The 16438-nt window shown below is 39.4% G+C and overlaps 1 long non-coding RNA gene across 1 annotated transcript; it reads left to right on the forward strand.

The window, feature by feature from the left end:
* The first annotated feature begins 8855 nt into the window (after window positions 1-8855).
* Window positions 8856-16438, forward strand: LOC121400060. Its single transcript, XR_005965524.1, has 3 exons — window positions 8856-9934; window positions 12927-13018; window positions 15819-16438. It is a non-coding gene; the product is annotated as an uncharacterized LOC121400060 (long non-coding RNA).

Genomic DNA, 16438 nt, shown 5'->3' on the forward strand with positions numbered 1-16438 from the left:
ATGTGTACACAATAGAAGGAAAGAAATGCAGTATTTCTTTTGACAGGGGACTCAGAGCAACATTACTTGGGGGGTTTACTGGTATATTTAGATGGACCTTTCTGATAAGGCTTACTTAGTTTTAACCTTTCCTTCTCCTTTAAAGAGTTTATGACTCTGGAAAAGTAGGGTATTGAGCTTTAGATGCAATCTGTAGGAGGGGATAAAAGCAGTAGAGTTTAATGACCAAGCATTAAGCACAGTTCACTTTTATAGTATGTTATAGAATTGCTAATTGTAAGCAACTGTTCAATTGGACTTCGTTATTTTCTTTTTTATAGTTTCAAAATTAAACATAAAAAAATCTGTTTGCTCTTTTGAAAAAAGGATTTCAATGCTGGAGCAGCACTAATAACTGATGCATTTTTTTTAAAAAAAAAAACATGACAGTTTCCCTTTAAGCACTGTTTGATGAACTTACATTTCTTCTGTACAATAGCTCTCATTTAGATTCTCGGTTTATTTAACTAAATGATATTAAGGTGCAGATTTATCAAGGGTCGACGTGAATTCGAGGGAATTTTCGAAGTAAAAAAATTTTTTAGAAACTTCAATTATCGAATAGGCTACTACGACTTCGACCTTTGATTCGAAGTAAAATCGTTCGACTATTCGACCATTCGATAATCGAAGTACTGTCTCTTTAAAAAAACTTAGACTTCAATACTTCGCCAACTTAAACCTTCCGAATTGCTGTTTAGCCTATGGGGGACCTCCTGTGTGTTTTGCTAAGTTTTTTTAAGTCAAAGGATTTTTTGGGAAAATCGTTCGATTCGAAGTACGATCAGAGTATGATCATACGATCCTACTACGATCCGAATACGATCGTATGATGTATAAAATCCTCCGACTTCAAATTCGAATGTTGGAGGATTCTATTCGATGGTCGAATTTCGAAGTTTTTTCTACTTCGAAATTCGACCCTTGATAAATCTGCCCCTAGTTTTAGGGGGTTATTTACCAAACCTCGATTTTTTCAGGTAGAGGTTTTTGGGACAAAAACTTGATTATTTAGTGAATTTTTTTTTTTTTTGACCTTTATTGTACTCCGAAGCTGCTAAAAGTCCGAATCCGAAATCCCAAACCTGCCAAGATCACGTAGAAGTCAATGGCAGATGTCTCTTATAATTTGAAGATAGCGCTGGGTTTTGTCCGATAATCCGAAAAATTCAGGGTTTCCAGACAATAATCTGAAAAAATCAAGCAATTTGTGCGTCAAATCAGAAAAATTTGTACGGTTTGAGTTTTCGCTCGATTTTTTCTTGTATTTTTCTGGCCAAACTTTTTCAAGTTATTTTATTGATAAATAAGATAAAATCACGGATGGGAGTTTGGTTGAACTTGGTTTAATAAAAAGAGGAGAAATTCGAGTTTTAGTAAATAACCCTCAGTGTAAAATAGGAGAGGGTTGCTATTACAATGCGCCTGAACTATAGTAGAAAAGGTTAAGAGAAAAGAGTGGACGCATCACCATGGCAACCACAATCCCTTAAGTGAAGCAGGACATGTGCATTTGTGACATTAAAGTTGGAAACCAACGAAACGCGAAGATGACAGTTGTCATCCCTAAATGCCCATTGAGGAGATACGAGATAGAAGAAACAATGCCGTTTGGATTCAGCTCCTCTACTTGGGACTTTTTAGCAGCACAGGCGAGAAATAACTATTCAAACACTACGGGAGTTATTTATCAAAGTCCGATTTTAGCTCAACATTTTCTGCTATGAACTCCAATCAAATCCGCTTGGGTTTTTTACGCTTATTCATTATTACATTTTCCTGAAAATTAGCTTTGTGGGAAAAAATCAGATTTTTTTTTTTCACCCGGAAACTCCGATTTCTCATGCTTTTTTTGCCTGTATGGCACGATCATATGGAATCATCATTGACTTATACACAACCTCGACAGGTCTGAGATGCCGGATTTTCTAATTTGGAATTTTCCATCCTCAGGGTTTAATAAATTCCGAAAAATTCGCTTTTTTTTTTAAAAGTCCGATTTCATAAAAAAGTCACGAATTTAATTTATGCACATTTATGCAATTAACCACAGGGACACATAAGGGGCAGATTTATCAAGGGTCGAAGTGAATTAGAGGGAATTTTCGAAGTAAAAAACTTTGAATTTCGAAGTAATTTTTTGGATACTTCGACCATCAAATAGGCTACTACGACTTCGAATTCGATTCGAAGTAAAATACTTCGAATATTCGACCATTCGATAATTGAAGTACTGTCTCTTTAAAAAAACTTCGTCTTCAATACTTCGCCAAATTAAACCTGCCGAAGTGCGATGTTAGCCTATGGGGACCTTCTAGAGCAGTTTTCTAAGTTTTTGGAAGTTGAAGTAAAATCGTTTGTTCAATCGCTGAAATCTTTCGATTCAAAGGATTTAATCGTTCGATCGAACTATTTTACTTCGACCGCAAGATTGCCAAATTTGATGAAAAAAACTTCAACTTCGATATTCGAAGTCGAAGTATTTCAATTCGATGGTCGAAATTCGAAGTATTTTTATCTGCCCCATAGTATTTTTGATCACTTTAATATTTATTTATATAAGTGGATTTAACACATAGGGGCATATTTATCAAAGGTCGAAGTGGGCCTACTTCGAATCGTACAATTCTAATTAACGCTACTTTGATTCAAAGTTTTTTTAATGTCGACCTTCGATCTCCCAAACTCCGCCAATTGCCTCCATACAGGTTCTAGGAAGTCCCCCATAGGCTAAAACAGCTCTTCGCCAGCTTTTAGGTGACGAATGTTCGAAGTCAAAGTTTTAAAGAGACAGTACTTCAAAAAAATTCTACCTTCGAATTTCGTAGTTTTTTTCAACTTCGAATTCGAAGTTGGACTATTCGATGGTCGAAGTACCCAAAAATTACTTTGAAATTCTACATTTTAAATTCGAACCTTCACTCCGACCTTTGATAAATCTGCCCCATAGTGATATTGCAATTATGGTTTAATGAAGTTTATTGAATATACATGAATTCATTTACAATAATTGAACACGTATAAATACATAAAAATGAATTCATTAATTTATTAATTAATTAATTTATGTATTCACAATAATGTTATTTTATATACACATTTATTGGGATCTGAAGTATGTATTATATGAAACAGTGTTAAGTGTATTTATATATTGATTTACATTTCATATGCACTTTTTATGAATATATTTATTTTCACAGTATTACTTTGCCTTTAAATCATTTTTTTGCCTTTACATTTTTAATGATATGCATGCACATAGATATTTATGCACTGACACTTGTGTTCACTAATTACTCTGATGACGTGCCCAGTCCTAGGGCACGAAACGCGTTAGAATTGCACACCCACCGATGTAATCTTCATATGCGTTTGAATAAAGCTGAAAATGTATGTTTCTAGTGCCAGAATCCTGAGTAATCCGTGATCAGCGCTCCGCAGCGATTTGGGTGATTGGTGCATTAACCGGTAAGTAGTGACCGGTGTATCGCAAGAGCCGCGATCAAGCAGGAGGACAGATAACTCCGGGTGAGCTCCGCCATTATTGCATCGGCAATTGATATTTGTTAAATAACATACTCCCCAGTGTCTAGAAGGGCACATGACAACAGTGTAGGAATCTAAAAAAATGTTATAAAATAAATGTCATCATACAAAAAATATACGACACTATATTATCTCTTTTTTGTATGCTTTTTCCCCTGAGCTTTATTTAGCGCTGGCTCACATCTTTTCATGTTGTGTAGATTCCTATTTAGGGGAGAACGAGTTCTATTGAGCCGCATAAAAAGGGAAAATCCGGTGACCTTGGACAAGTTATAAAGGACTGTTTCAATCCTATTGAGGTTTTTTATGTTTAAATTATTTTTTTAGCAGACTTAAAGGGAAACTGTCGCGAAAATGAAAATGTAATATAAGCTTCATCATACTGAAATAAGAAACATTCTAAATACAATCAATTAAATATTCTGCATTGTTTCTGAAATAATCAGGTTTATCTTCACTATTCCTCTAGTGAAGTTAGATCCAATATATCTTATAGGGGGGCTCCTTTTGCCTAGAAGATGTATAAGAGCTCAATCTATTAAAATCACCAGACATCATGTCTCTCTAGATCAGGGATCCCCAACCTTTTGAACCCGTGAGCAACATTCAGAAGTAAAAAGAGTTGGGGAGCAACAGTAGCATGAAAAATGTTCTTGGGTGCCAAAGAAGGGCTGTGATTGGCTATTTAGAAGCCCCTATGTGGATTGTCAACCTACATTGAGATTCTGTTTGGCAGTACACCTGGTTTTTATGTAGCCAAAACTTGCCTCAAAGCCTGGAATTCAAAAATAAGCACCTGCTTTGAGGCCACTGGGAGCAACATCAAAGGGGTTGGAGAGCAACATGTTGCTCACGAGCTACTGGTTGGGGATCACTGCTCTAGATGCAGAATTTGTGCAAAAGGCAGTTATTTTGTTAGATTTTGATTGTACTGAAATTAGTTATTTGAGTGAGCTCTAATACATCTGCTAGGAAAGGAAGCCCCCCTATAAGATATATTAGATCTAACTGTCAATGAATATCTGACACCCAACTGCTGCATGAAGACAGAATGAGGAGAAACAGATGCTGAGAGAGGGATAATGAAGATAAACTTGATTATTTCAGAAACAGTACAGAAATTGAATACATAGAGTATATTTAGAAAACTTCTTATTTCAGTGTGTTGAAGCTTATATTACATTTTCATTTTCACGATAGTTACCCTTTAAGGTATGGAGATCCAAATTACATAAAAATTCCTTATCTGGAAAATCCCAAATCCTAAACATTCTGAATAACAGGTCACGTACCTGTACTCAGTTGGGAGTTTTAGTTTTCCCAACCTGCACCCGCTACCTGCCCCCCTCAGCCTGCACCCGCCCGTGCCCAACTTCCGGGTTCCTTTTATAGACCCATGTTGCGCATCTACAAAAGTTCAACCCCCAAAGTTGGAAGCCGGCATTTGTAAGGTCGCAGGTGGGTAGAGCAGTCGGAAGAGCTCAACCTGCACCTGTCCGCGACCCAGAGAAGGGAGTGAGAGTTCGGCCTGAACTCCCGGGTCCCAGGGACAGTGGGCCCCCGGCCGTTGTGGACCCCAGATTAAAGGGCAGATTTATCAAGGGTCGAAGTGAAAATTCAAATAAAAAAAAAAAATAGAATTTCGAGTTATTTTTGTGTACTTCGACTAGGGAATAGTGCAAATCAAAAGTTTATCATATACTGTCTCTTTAAAACTTCAACTTCGACCATTCACCATCTAAAACCTGCTGAATTGCTGTTTTAGCCTATGGTGGACCTCCTAGAACCTTGGTTGGTGGAATACTTGGTTAAAATACTTCAAATTAAATTCAATCTTACTTCGATTCAAATAATGGAATACAGCCTATTCACCCACAAAAAAAACGTTGATTTTTTTTTAATAAATTTCGGTTGGTCTTTTTTTATTCGAATTTCGAAGTTATTACTTCGAAATTCGACCCTTGATAAATCTGCCCCTAATAAAAAAACGAAACTTAATCAACTTTTTACCGCAATCCATTATTTTCTTTTATCTAATCACTAGGGATGTAGCGAACCGCCGATAATGTGTTCGCCGTCCGCGAACACCGGCAAAAAATGCGAACAGTTCGCGAACAGTTCGCGAACTTCGAACATCCGAAAATCGTTCGATTCGAACGATCGAAGGATTTTAATCGTTCGATCGAACGATTTTCGTTCGAATCAAACGAAAATCGTTCGATTTTAGCGATCGAATGGTCGAATGGTCGAACGATTTTGACGCGAACGCCTATTGGCGAATGTCGCGCGACATTCGCGAACTTGCGGTGGACGCGAACAGCCGATGTTCGCGCGAACAAGTTCGCCGCCGAACAGTCCGCGACATCCCTACTAATCACTACCTTATTTAAGAAAAGTCTCAGATGGGCTAATGAGGGGCTGTACAATGTCACCTCCTTTAAAAATCTCAAAAAATAAATGAAAATACTTGAATAATAAAGATACACTTCTATAGACTCTCAGCAGGTTTTAGTTGCTGCAGGTTTTTATTTGAATTAAAAAAAATTTCAATTGATACATTTCAAAAATTTTACTTTTTGCTCTTTCAATGTTTTTGTTTGTAATTGTTAAACTGTATTGCACATTCTTTGTTTTTCCTTAAAATATTCATATATTGCACTTTTTTTTCACAGAGATGTCTTTGATATACAGAAGTATTTCCATTTTTTAATTTCCCAGTGGTTCTGTAGAAACCATCATCTTATTTTCATCTAATTTCACAGGCTCCGTATAGATTTGTCTCAGAATAATCTCACGTGAATTCTTGCAGATAGATTGCTGCTAAACGGGAAATCTTATGTTTATATTTCTCAGAAGACAGCGGGGTGACTGGGAAAACACAGGTCTGCGCATACAGTGTGTGTGTGTGACAAATGTTCCGTGGCAATCAAACTGTTGGGAAGAAGTGATTATAAACAGGACTTGTTCTTAGAAATTTTTTTATGTACAGACAAGCTGAACAATAAGAAATGTCATAATGGAAGATGCATTCTTGGTCGCTGCTTATATTACAAGTCACGGTGACATTGGGGTATTTCTTATGCGCTGACAGATGCACTTTTGTATAAAAGACAACTATATGGCATATATTTTACTTAAGGTTTAGCATTTATAAAATTACCAAAATGCACTTATTTCATGGGGCACATTTATCAAGGGTCGAACTGAAAAATTGAATTCGAAATTCAAATTTTTGAGTTTTTTATGATCAAAACTGTCAAATTCGACTACGGAGTAATGAAAAACCAATTTGAGTTTTTTAAAAAAAATTGATTTTCGAGATTTAACATACTCTGGGCCTTGAAGAACTCAAATTTGACTATTCGCCACCTAAAATCGGACAAATTGCTGTTTAAGTCAATGAGTGACGTCCTGGGATCAATTTGGAGTTGTTTGCAGCCTTCCTGGCATTCAAGTTTTTTTCGGAAGGAAAAAACTCAAATTGAGTTTTTAAAATTCAAATCTAATTCAATTCAAAGGGTCAATCCTATTCAACCGAGTTTAATGAAAAATCTTTTTTTATAATAAATTTCGATTGATCAAATTTCGAATTCATGGGAGTTTATGGGAGTTTTAAAAACTCACCTGAATTTGAAATTCAAACCTTGATAAATGTGCCACCCCATATTTCTCTTTCTACGGCTACAGGTATGGAATATATTATCCAAAACCCAATATTCAGAAAGCTAAGACATAAATGTAGAAAAAACATTTCCCATAGAGTGACTTTTAAAGTCTTAAGGTCTTAATTTTTTGTAATTCCTTACCTCTGTAGGGACCCGTAGTGTTTATCCTATGGTCTAAGACCTCATGGTCTGGGAATTCCCCTGTTTGGCTTGAGAGTGGAGTTTCCAGGGGCAGAGCTCTTGGATTGGTGCAGCATGGCTGATCCCAAAGGAAGCCACAAGTTGTCGCTGTGCACCAATATAAAAGGCGAATGCCATGTGCTCACAGCCATTACAGTTTTGCTGCTGAACCTTGTTTCACAGTGGAGATAGGGAATCCTATCCGGCAAAAATGTAGGCTAAAAAGGAGTTCAATAGGCCTGCCAGGGCTGGGCAGGATCCTCCAGTGTCCGAAAGCTCAAACAGGAGGGTTTAGAGTTTTGCTGGACATCTTTCATGTTTACATCATGGAGAGTGTTGAGAGCTGCAGTTCAGCAATGGATGCCAGGAGAGCTCCTCTGTAATAATAGAAAATACCATGTACTTGATTATCCCTCAGTTAGTGGAAATCCTAATAAATCTAAATTTTTTAGAATTTTAGAGAAATAGAAAACACGAACTTTTAGAGAAAAAATGTTTCAGGAAAAAATAGAAATCTGATAAATCGGCCTCCTAAAGACTATAAAACTTTCAGGTCCCAAGCATTCCAGATAATAGATCCCATACCAGTGGCATAATGACTGACCCCCCCCTGTCACTCTAACCTACAAGCCCCCAGCTCCCCCTGCTCTGGAGCTCAGAGTGCAGGCTATGTTTGGCCAAAATGGGAGTCATGGGCAACTGAATGGTTATTGTAAGCCGGGGAGGTAAAACAGGGAGCATGGCCCAAGAGTCCCATACCTGTACTAACATCTTCATTAAATGCATCACAGTAAGGTATGGCGCACATCACTTTTTCTCCTTGCGTCTCCCTACAGCTCTTCTGAAGTGTTCTGGCTAAATATATGGTTCATTTAATCTTTTAATCAGATTTTTCTCTCAGTTTCCCAAGAAATTATATATGAAAATGAAAACACTGCATACTAAAAATAAAATCCCATTAAAGTCAAGGGTGGCATGCGCCCAGCCGCATTCAAATGCAAGCCCTGGAGATTGGGTGAGGGAGATTTGAAAATCTCCCGCATGTCTCTAGTGCTGGACAATTCCTGCATCTGCCTGTGCTCACTCGCACCGAAAGGAATGGCCGGGTGGAGATGGGAGGGGAAGGGGAGGTTACAGGGAGCGGAAGGAGACGTGGGAACGGAGCTGGCCTTGGGGCGCCTGAATTGTAAGTCCGGCCCTGTGTATGCCTATATACCGGTGGTCCCCAACCCTTTTTTTTTTACTAGTGAGCCACATTCAAATGTAAAAAGAGTTGGGGAGCAACACAAGCATGTAAAATAAGGCCTGTGATTGGCTATTTGGTTAACTCTATGTGGACTGGCAGCCTACAGGAGACTCTGTTTGGCAGTACATCTGGTTTTTATACAACCAAAACTTGCCTCCAAGCCTGGAATTCAAAAATAAGCTCCTGCTTTGAGGCCACTGGAAGCAACATCCAAGGAGCCACTGGTTGGGAATCAAATATATTCTCTATCTTTTTTGATCATATATATGATAATCTGGAAGCTTCATATCATCTCAACCTTCTGAACCTGGCAGAGGATGTGTATGTGTAATGTACCATTTTCAGCTAGTCTATATTGAGCTGAGGGCTATCCGGTGCAGAATTATTTACTCTGTTCAAAGGTACCACTCGCAGACAAATATAGCCAGCCAGGAATTTCTTTGATGACCCACAGTATATGACTTGTGTAATGAAAGCAGAATGTGTATGTATGATGGCTGGGTGTCAGTCTGTGTGTTCTATATATTGATATGGATAAGTTGCACCCATTTAAACATACACATATAAGGCAAGGTACGACATCCGCAATTATTCCAGAATTAATTTGCCAATAGCAAAGGTATTTTCCCCAAGTTTAAAGAGCTAATATATTGGGTCAGAATCGAGGCTTGAAGACCTGGGTTGGGGCTTGCCGCGACATACTTGCAGTTTTCATGACCACATGCAAATGCCAGGGCATAAAGAAGTCTGTATGTCTCATTTATATTCTTTTCATATTCATGTAACCCCCTCAAAAAGCACTGCTTTCCCAGAATGAGGAAGATGGAAACTCAAACATCAACCAAACTGTTCAAAAAATAGACAAAAAGGAGTTTGGGGAATACAAAACTCTGGGTTGGGGAGGCAATAGTGGGAGAATAAATGAGTAATAGTAATGAAAACTGGTGAGAAAATTATTTATATATCGAATGCAGGTGTAACCATGGACCCTTATTCCTTATTTAGCCCCAAATGTGGGTTCCTGTTTGGTTGTGTAGAGGGTATTTTCAAAATTATGATTTGTTTCTGCACTCCTATCTCATGTGTATGTATGCCAATGTATTATAGTTCTGTATTATATGTACTGTAGGTTCTGTATTTGAAGAACATCTGCTAACCGATTCCTGAGGGAAGGTACCCGCTCTGTTCCTTGGAGTATGATTCAGACATGTTTCACCAGAGTCATTTAAAGGAAGATGGCCTATCTACAGTATGGGTGAGTGAAGGTCTTAGAACCTAAATGAATGACATTTACACTGAGGGTCAATGTGCGTTTATTACTCTGGAAGGAAATAAGAAGAATTTCTATAAGACCCCTGGGAAAAGCATTCTATTTTCTGTAACGTGGGACTGTTATTGGCTGACTTTTTCTTTTAATAAGTTGAATTCCAAAGTAGGGCTGAAGTTGTAAGAAAGGTTTGTTTCCCATTCTCTCGCTGCCGCTGCACTTTAGAAATGTTTCTCTTTGAAAGAGTAATAGCATATTCTTTTGTCCAAACTCCTCACTCTGGGCACTCTGATAATAGACCTAGCGAAAGGCAGGCACAGGCTGTCACATTCCAATATGAATTTCATATTCATTTTTTTTCTGGTGAAGCTTGATGCCTACTAAAATCCTGTTGATTCTAAAAGGAGGAGATACTGAAGACGTTTAAAGAACAAAATGTACTCAGATGTTTTTTATGATCATTGTATGGAGAGCAGAACTGGAAGATGTGGAGCACTGTTATATAACACAGGATTTTTTCATCTTTGCATAGCTGTATTTATAAATAAAAGGGCACATAAAGCCTCACACACAGGTTTGTCTAATGCCTTATATCAGTGATGTCCAACTTCTGTGGTACCGAGGGCCAAAATTTTACTGGTCTACGTGGTGGAGGGCTGATAATGGAAGTCAGTGTTGGCCACTCCCCCTTTTAAACCAAACCCACTGTAAACCACACCCATATTACCACAAGAAATTTTAATATCATATCCACATTAACGGTGGTAGCACACCAAAAAACCAAATGGTTGGTGCTCACTGCAGGGAAATCCCTCATCACTCATATGTGAAAAATTTAAGTCATATTAAAAACATAGAAATAAATCCATATACCTCATCCTCCCTGTGAACAACAACCCCCCAACACATGATTAAACACCTTAGGGACCCTTAACAACAAATTCCAAATGCTAACAAACCCCAAGAACAAACTACTAACAGGCTTACATTCCACAATTAGCGTAAGGCAAGCAGAGAATGGCACACACAAGCAGCACTGGGCAAGCAGAGAATGGCCCACAAGCAGCACTGGGCAAGCAAAGAATGGCACACACAAGCAGCGCTGGGCAAGCAAAGAATAGCCCACAAGCAGCACTGGGCAAGCAAAGAATGGCACACACAAGCAGCACTGAGTAAGCAGAGAATGGCACACACAAGCAGCACTGAGTAAGCAGAGAATGGCACACACAAGCAGCACTGAGTAAGCAGAGAATGGCACACACAAGCAGCACTGAGTAAGCAGAGAATGGCACACACAAGCAGCACTAGGCAAGCAGAGAATGGCACACACAAGCAGCACTGGGCAAGCAGAGAATGGCACATACAAGCAGCACAGGGCAAGCAAAGAATGGCACACACAAGCAGCACTGGGCAAGCAGAGAATGGCACACACATAAGTAGCACTGAGTAAGCAGAGAATGGCACACACATGTAGCACTGGGCAAGCAGAGAATGGCACACACAAGCAGCACTGGGCAAGCAGAGAATGGCACACACAAGCAGCACTGGGCAAGCAAAGGATGGCACACACAAGCAGCACTAGGCAAGCAGAGAATGGCACACACAAGTAGCACTGGGCAAGCAGAGAATGGCACACACAAGCAGCACTGGGCAAGCAGAGAATGGCACACACAATGAGACAAGCAACACTGAGTAAGCAGAGAACAGGGAGGGAAGGCAGAACAGAGCAGGAGACAGGGAAAGCTCTCAGTCTAATATGTACTACATACAGTGACACAGTGCTGGTGCCCGATTAGCATTTTGTATAAAGTGTGAACAGGTGAACAATGTGGGCAGTTTCAGTCTGGGTCTCAGGTGTGAACAGTACAGGCTTTAGGATATAAACAATAGAGGTGTCATAAGTGTGAACAATACAGGGGATTAGAGTCTGAATTTGAGGTTTAAACAATGCATGGGCCAGTTAATCTCTGTAGTGATACCTTTTAAATTTTACATATGGTAAACAGACACAGCATGTGGGGGGCCACAGAAGGGGGGGTCACGGGCTGCATCGCCAGTTGGACAGCCCTGCCTTTTTGCATAGGGCTCCTGTACCAGTTCTTATGTTCAGCAGAGATACACCTATCCTTTCCCCTACTATTCTTACCTTCCAGGTACACTCACCTATATAAATTCCTCCCATTCCTATATATGCTAGTTCACTAGGTAGCTGCATGCAGGTAATGACTCCATACAGAGAATAAGCCAGCAATAGGTAAAGCAATGGGGATGTGGTTATGCCTTCAATATCGCTTGGTCCAATGCACAGATCTTAGATTTTAACTGGTTTACTTAGGGTAATGGTACATGGGAGGCTATAAACTAGGGATGCACCGAATCCAGGATTCGGTTCAGGATTCGGCCTTTTTCAGCAGGATTTTGATTCGGCCTAATCCTTCTACCCGGCCGAACTGAATCCGAATACTAATTTGCATATGAAAATTAGGGGTGGGGAGGGAAATCACGTGACTTTTTGTCAGAAAACAAGGAAGTAAAAAATGTTTTCCCCTTCCCATTTGCATATGCAAATTAGGGTTCGGATTCGGTTCGGTATTCGGCCGAATCTTTCACGAAGGATTCGGCCACGAAGGCCCGGAGAGGAACTTCCCAGTAGCCTTTCACCTAGCAAAGGGGACTCCGGACCTGAATTGGCAAGATGGTACAACCTTGGCACCAAGGGGGTCACCAAGAGGGTGTTACACCACTATGGTAAATGATTGGCTACAATTTCATACAATTTGTCGTTGTTGTCTAAGCATAGAGCAAATTTAATCTAAAGAGGACTGTGAGGGCAGTTCTTTAATCTTATATTGCCTAATTTAAAAGAAAAATCACAAATGTGCAGATCCTTATATGTATCTTTACACATGGCCTCTCTTCCCTCTCTGTCTTTATCTATACTCCCTATATCCTCTTATAATATTTTTTCCCCTTCCTCTAGATTTCCACCATCCTCTTTTGGTCAGCACCGAAGCTTCTGAGCAGTTTCAGGCATGTCACCAGCTCTGGGAAATGTGCAGTAACCACTTGCAGGTAGGTTTATTTTAGGGATGCACCAAATCCAGGATTCGGTTCAGGATTTGGCCAAGATTCAGTTTTTTTCAGCAGGATTTGACTGAATCCTTGTGCCTGTCTGAACCAAATCCTAATTAGCATATGGTAATCCTAATTGCATATGTAAATTAGGGGTGGAAGGGAAATTACTTTTTGTCACAAAACAAGTGTTTTTTTCCACTTTTTCCCCACCGTCCCTAATTTGCATATGCAAATTAGGATTTGCTTCAGTATTTGGCCAAATCTTTCAATGAAGGATTCATGTATTTGGCCGAATCCCAAATAGTGAATTTGGTGCATCCCTAGTTTCTTGAAATAAATACATAAGAGATAAAATCCAAAAAAATGACAATAGAAGCAGTGGGCTGAAGGCATGATGGCTGAAGATAGGATAGGGGGAAAAAAGGCTGACAATGACAAATTATTAGTTTTTAGTTCTAGTGTAAGGCAAGACTTGGGCACCATTCTTGGTCAGATGCATCTTCCAGAACAAGACAAAAGTAGACATCCCTGGATCTGCAGATGTTCCACCAGAAACATCCAGTCAATCTTAGCAGCAATCGTACTTCTCGTTTCTCTTGTTAAGCCGAACAGTTGTTTCTTTTTCTGCAGAAAATACATGATTGCCATCTAATTACTCTTCCTCTGGTTTCATATCAATGTTTTCAAACAAAAGAAGAAACCTTAGGGGAATACACATTAGCATATATATTATCATCTACGTCATAATACATTCAACAGACAATGGTCGGCCAACATGATCTGTATTTCCATGTATTACCGTTCATGCCTAGCCCTCCAGAGAATGCCCATGTCTTACCTTATTAGTGTCTGATTTCTCACAAATCACTTTAAAGAATATTTGCTTATTTCTGACCCTGGGAAAGAACGACTGTCAACGGTCTCGTCAAACACTCCTGAGATGAATGGATACTGCATGAGGAAACCAAACGAGATTGTAAATCTAATTCCACGAGCAGCAATGGGTTTCTGTAAAGATTACAGATGAAGCAATAGCTTTGGGGGTCAGTGAGTGGCCTGGGTCAATCACAGCAATTCACAGAGCAATGCTTCTTCTTATATAAATATCAGAATGGAAACAGGATAGTGAGGGCCTAGCTATGATACATTTTGGAGGTTGATAAGACCATATATGCAGAGTTATAGTATCCCCCAGCAACCAATCAATAGGTTAGTAAGTATCCCTAAAAAGAATCATTAGTGGCAACGTTCAAACTGTTATTTGAAGTCTTTATATAAAAAAGGAAAAGCCACAGATTTACAAATGACAGAATTACACAGTACTAGGAAGGGCCATCCATATTTGGAATCAAAATAGCTCATATCTGCAATGTGTTGGAAACATGGAGGGCAAAAATGTAATGGGTTTGCTGCAGGGGGGCCCAAGAGGTACAAGGGGCCCAATGAGGCCCTACTGAATGTGCAGTTAAAATTAGTGATGGGCGAATAAATTCGCCAGGCGTGAATTCGCAGTGAATTTCTGCGTTTCGCTGCCTGTGAATAAATTCGCCGGTTTAAAAAAAAAAGTCGCTTGTGTCAAAACCGTTGCAACATTATTCGGATGCCCATTGACTTAAATGCCGGCGTCAAATTTGCCGCAAACGTCAAAATTTGTGTTTCGTGAATTTTTCGCCCCTTCGTGAATTTTCTATCAGTTTCCCGAATTTTTTGCCGTTTCCCGGAAATTTTGCGATCTTTCAGTGAAGCAAAAGAGGACAAATTCGCCCATCACTAGTTAAAATATATACTTGAAAACAGGACAACCGCTGGATATTTTGGGGGCCCTAAAATGAATTTTCTGTAACATCTAGTTACGCATACCTCCCAACTGTCCCGTTTTTAGAGGGACAGTCCCTCTTTTGACAGCATAACCTGCAGTCCCTCATTTGTACTGGAAAGTCCCGTTTTTTTCTTCACTGAACAGTCAGAAAAAGAAACAAAGTTTCGAACTTAAGTGGCTTTTGGCCCAGAGAGCCCAGAACAGCAACAACAGAAGATAAGAAACTTTTGTAACAATTTTGAGATAAGAAAATAAGTAATTGTAACAATTTGGATAAACAGGTCTCTTGGAAGAAGTTAGACTCTCAGCTTAAAGGGTAATTCACCTTCATTAGCAAAACTGTAATAACTAAAAAACAAAAAACAGAAATATGTTCAAACTGTTATAACCTGTGAAATGTTGGGGTTACAAAAATGGGCGTAGTCAAAAATGTCGCAACGATATGTGCGCCAACCTTTTTGTCCCTGTTTTGATTTCCAAAATGTTGGGAGGTATGTAGTTACGCCACTGATGAGAGCAGCAGTAGTGTGTAAGCTGAATGAATCTGGGAAGCATAATAGTACCTGGGACCTCACCTGAGCCCCAAATCATTGGTCTGAAGTTGTTTCAGCAGACAGACCCAAAATCTAAGTTAGAAAATATAATTGGAGTTAATGCCACTGCTCCGGCACCTCTAGGAGCCCTGCAGTTTGGAAACATCTGCCCTAATGCAATGGTCCCCCAATGAATGTGAGAAATAACAGGTTGTACAAGCTCTCGTATTCTTCATATTCTTCTCCCCAGTTAAAGTGAAGCAGCCGGCAATTTATCAGCTCTAGCCGTGACTCTCCTGGAGACTGATAGCCCATCAACACTCGCTCAGGAACAATTCTTATTGCTCAGAACAAATGGTGCCAGCAGGCATTTCATTTGTGAGACAGTTGGAGAAGCAGCAGTAGTAATAACCTGATATAGGATCTTCTGCTTTCCTCTTTATAGGGAACCGATGGCAGAAAACTTTTAGCTCAAGGAGAATAAGGAACAAGAAGAATGAATCAAATCAGTGCATTACGGAGCCGACTGTGTCTGAATATAAATGAATAAAACACCACTTGTTTCTATACTGAGTCTATATTGAGTCAAATGAAGAAAAAAACAGGTATATTCTGCTTAATATACTGGAGTGAATTTGATATTAATTCTCTGTGTGTCTTTCTGTTGGCAGATAATATTGAAACAGGGAACATTCTATTGCTTCTGTGCTCTCTAATTGCTGTTTGAGCTTTTCTATAAAAAACAACTCACCCCACTCACAAATCCATGTTTTACCATTGGCCATTTACATGATCTGTCCAAGTGAAACGAATACGGCTCATTTATCATGACTTGCTCCTTGCAACTTTCACCTACTGGTAATATACCAGTTCAACCAGCTTGGAAGAATTGCAAGAGAGCCCTGGCATGACGTCCTCCCTTAATGCCCTTTGGGGGTTATGTAATAAAAGAGCGAAGTGGCCGTCCCTAGCGAAAATTCACCAGAAATACAATCCACAGGGATATCGACAATTTACAGGCGTAGAGGACAATTTGCTAGCAAAGGCGCCCTATCGCCAGGCGAA

This window comes from Xenopus laevis, chromosome 2L (genome assembly GCF_017654675.1).
Source record: "Xenopus laevis strain J_2021 chromosome 2L, Xenopus_laevis_v10.1, whole genome shotgun sequence".
Classification (NCBI taxonomy): Eukaryota; Metazoa; Chordata; class Amphibia; order Anura; family Pipidae; genus Xenopus; species Xenopus laevis.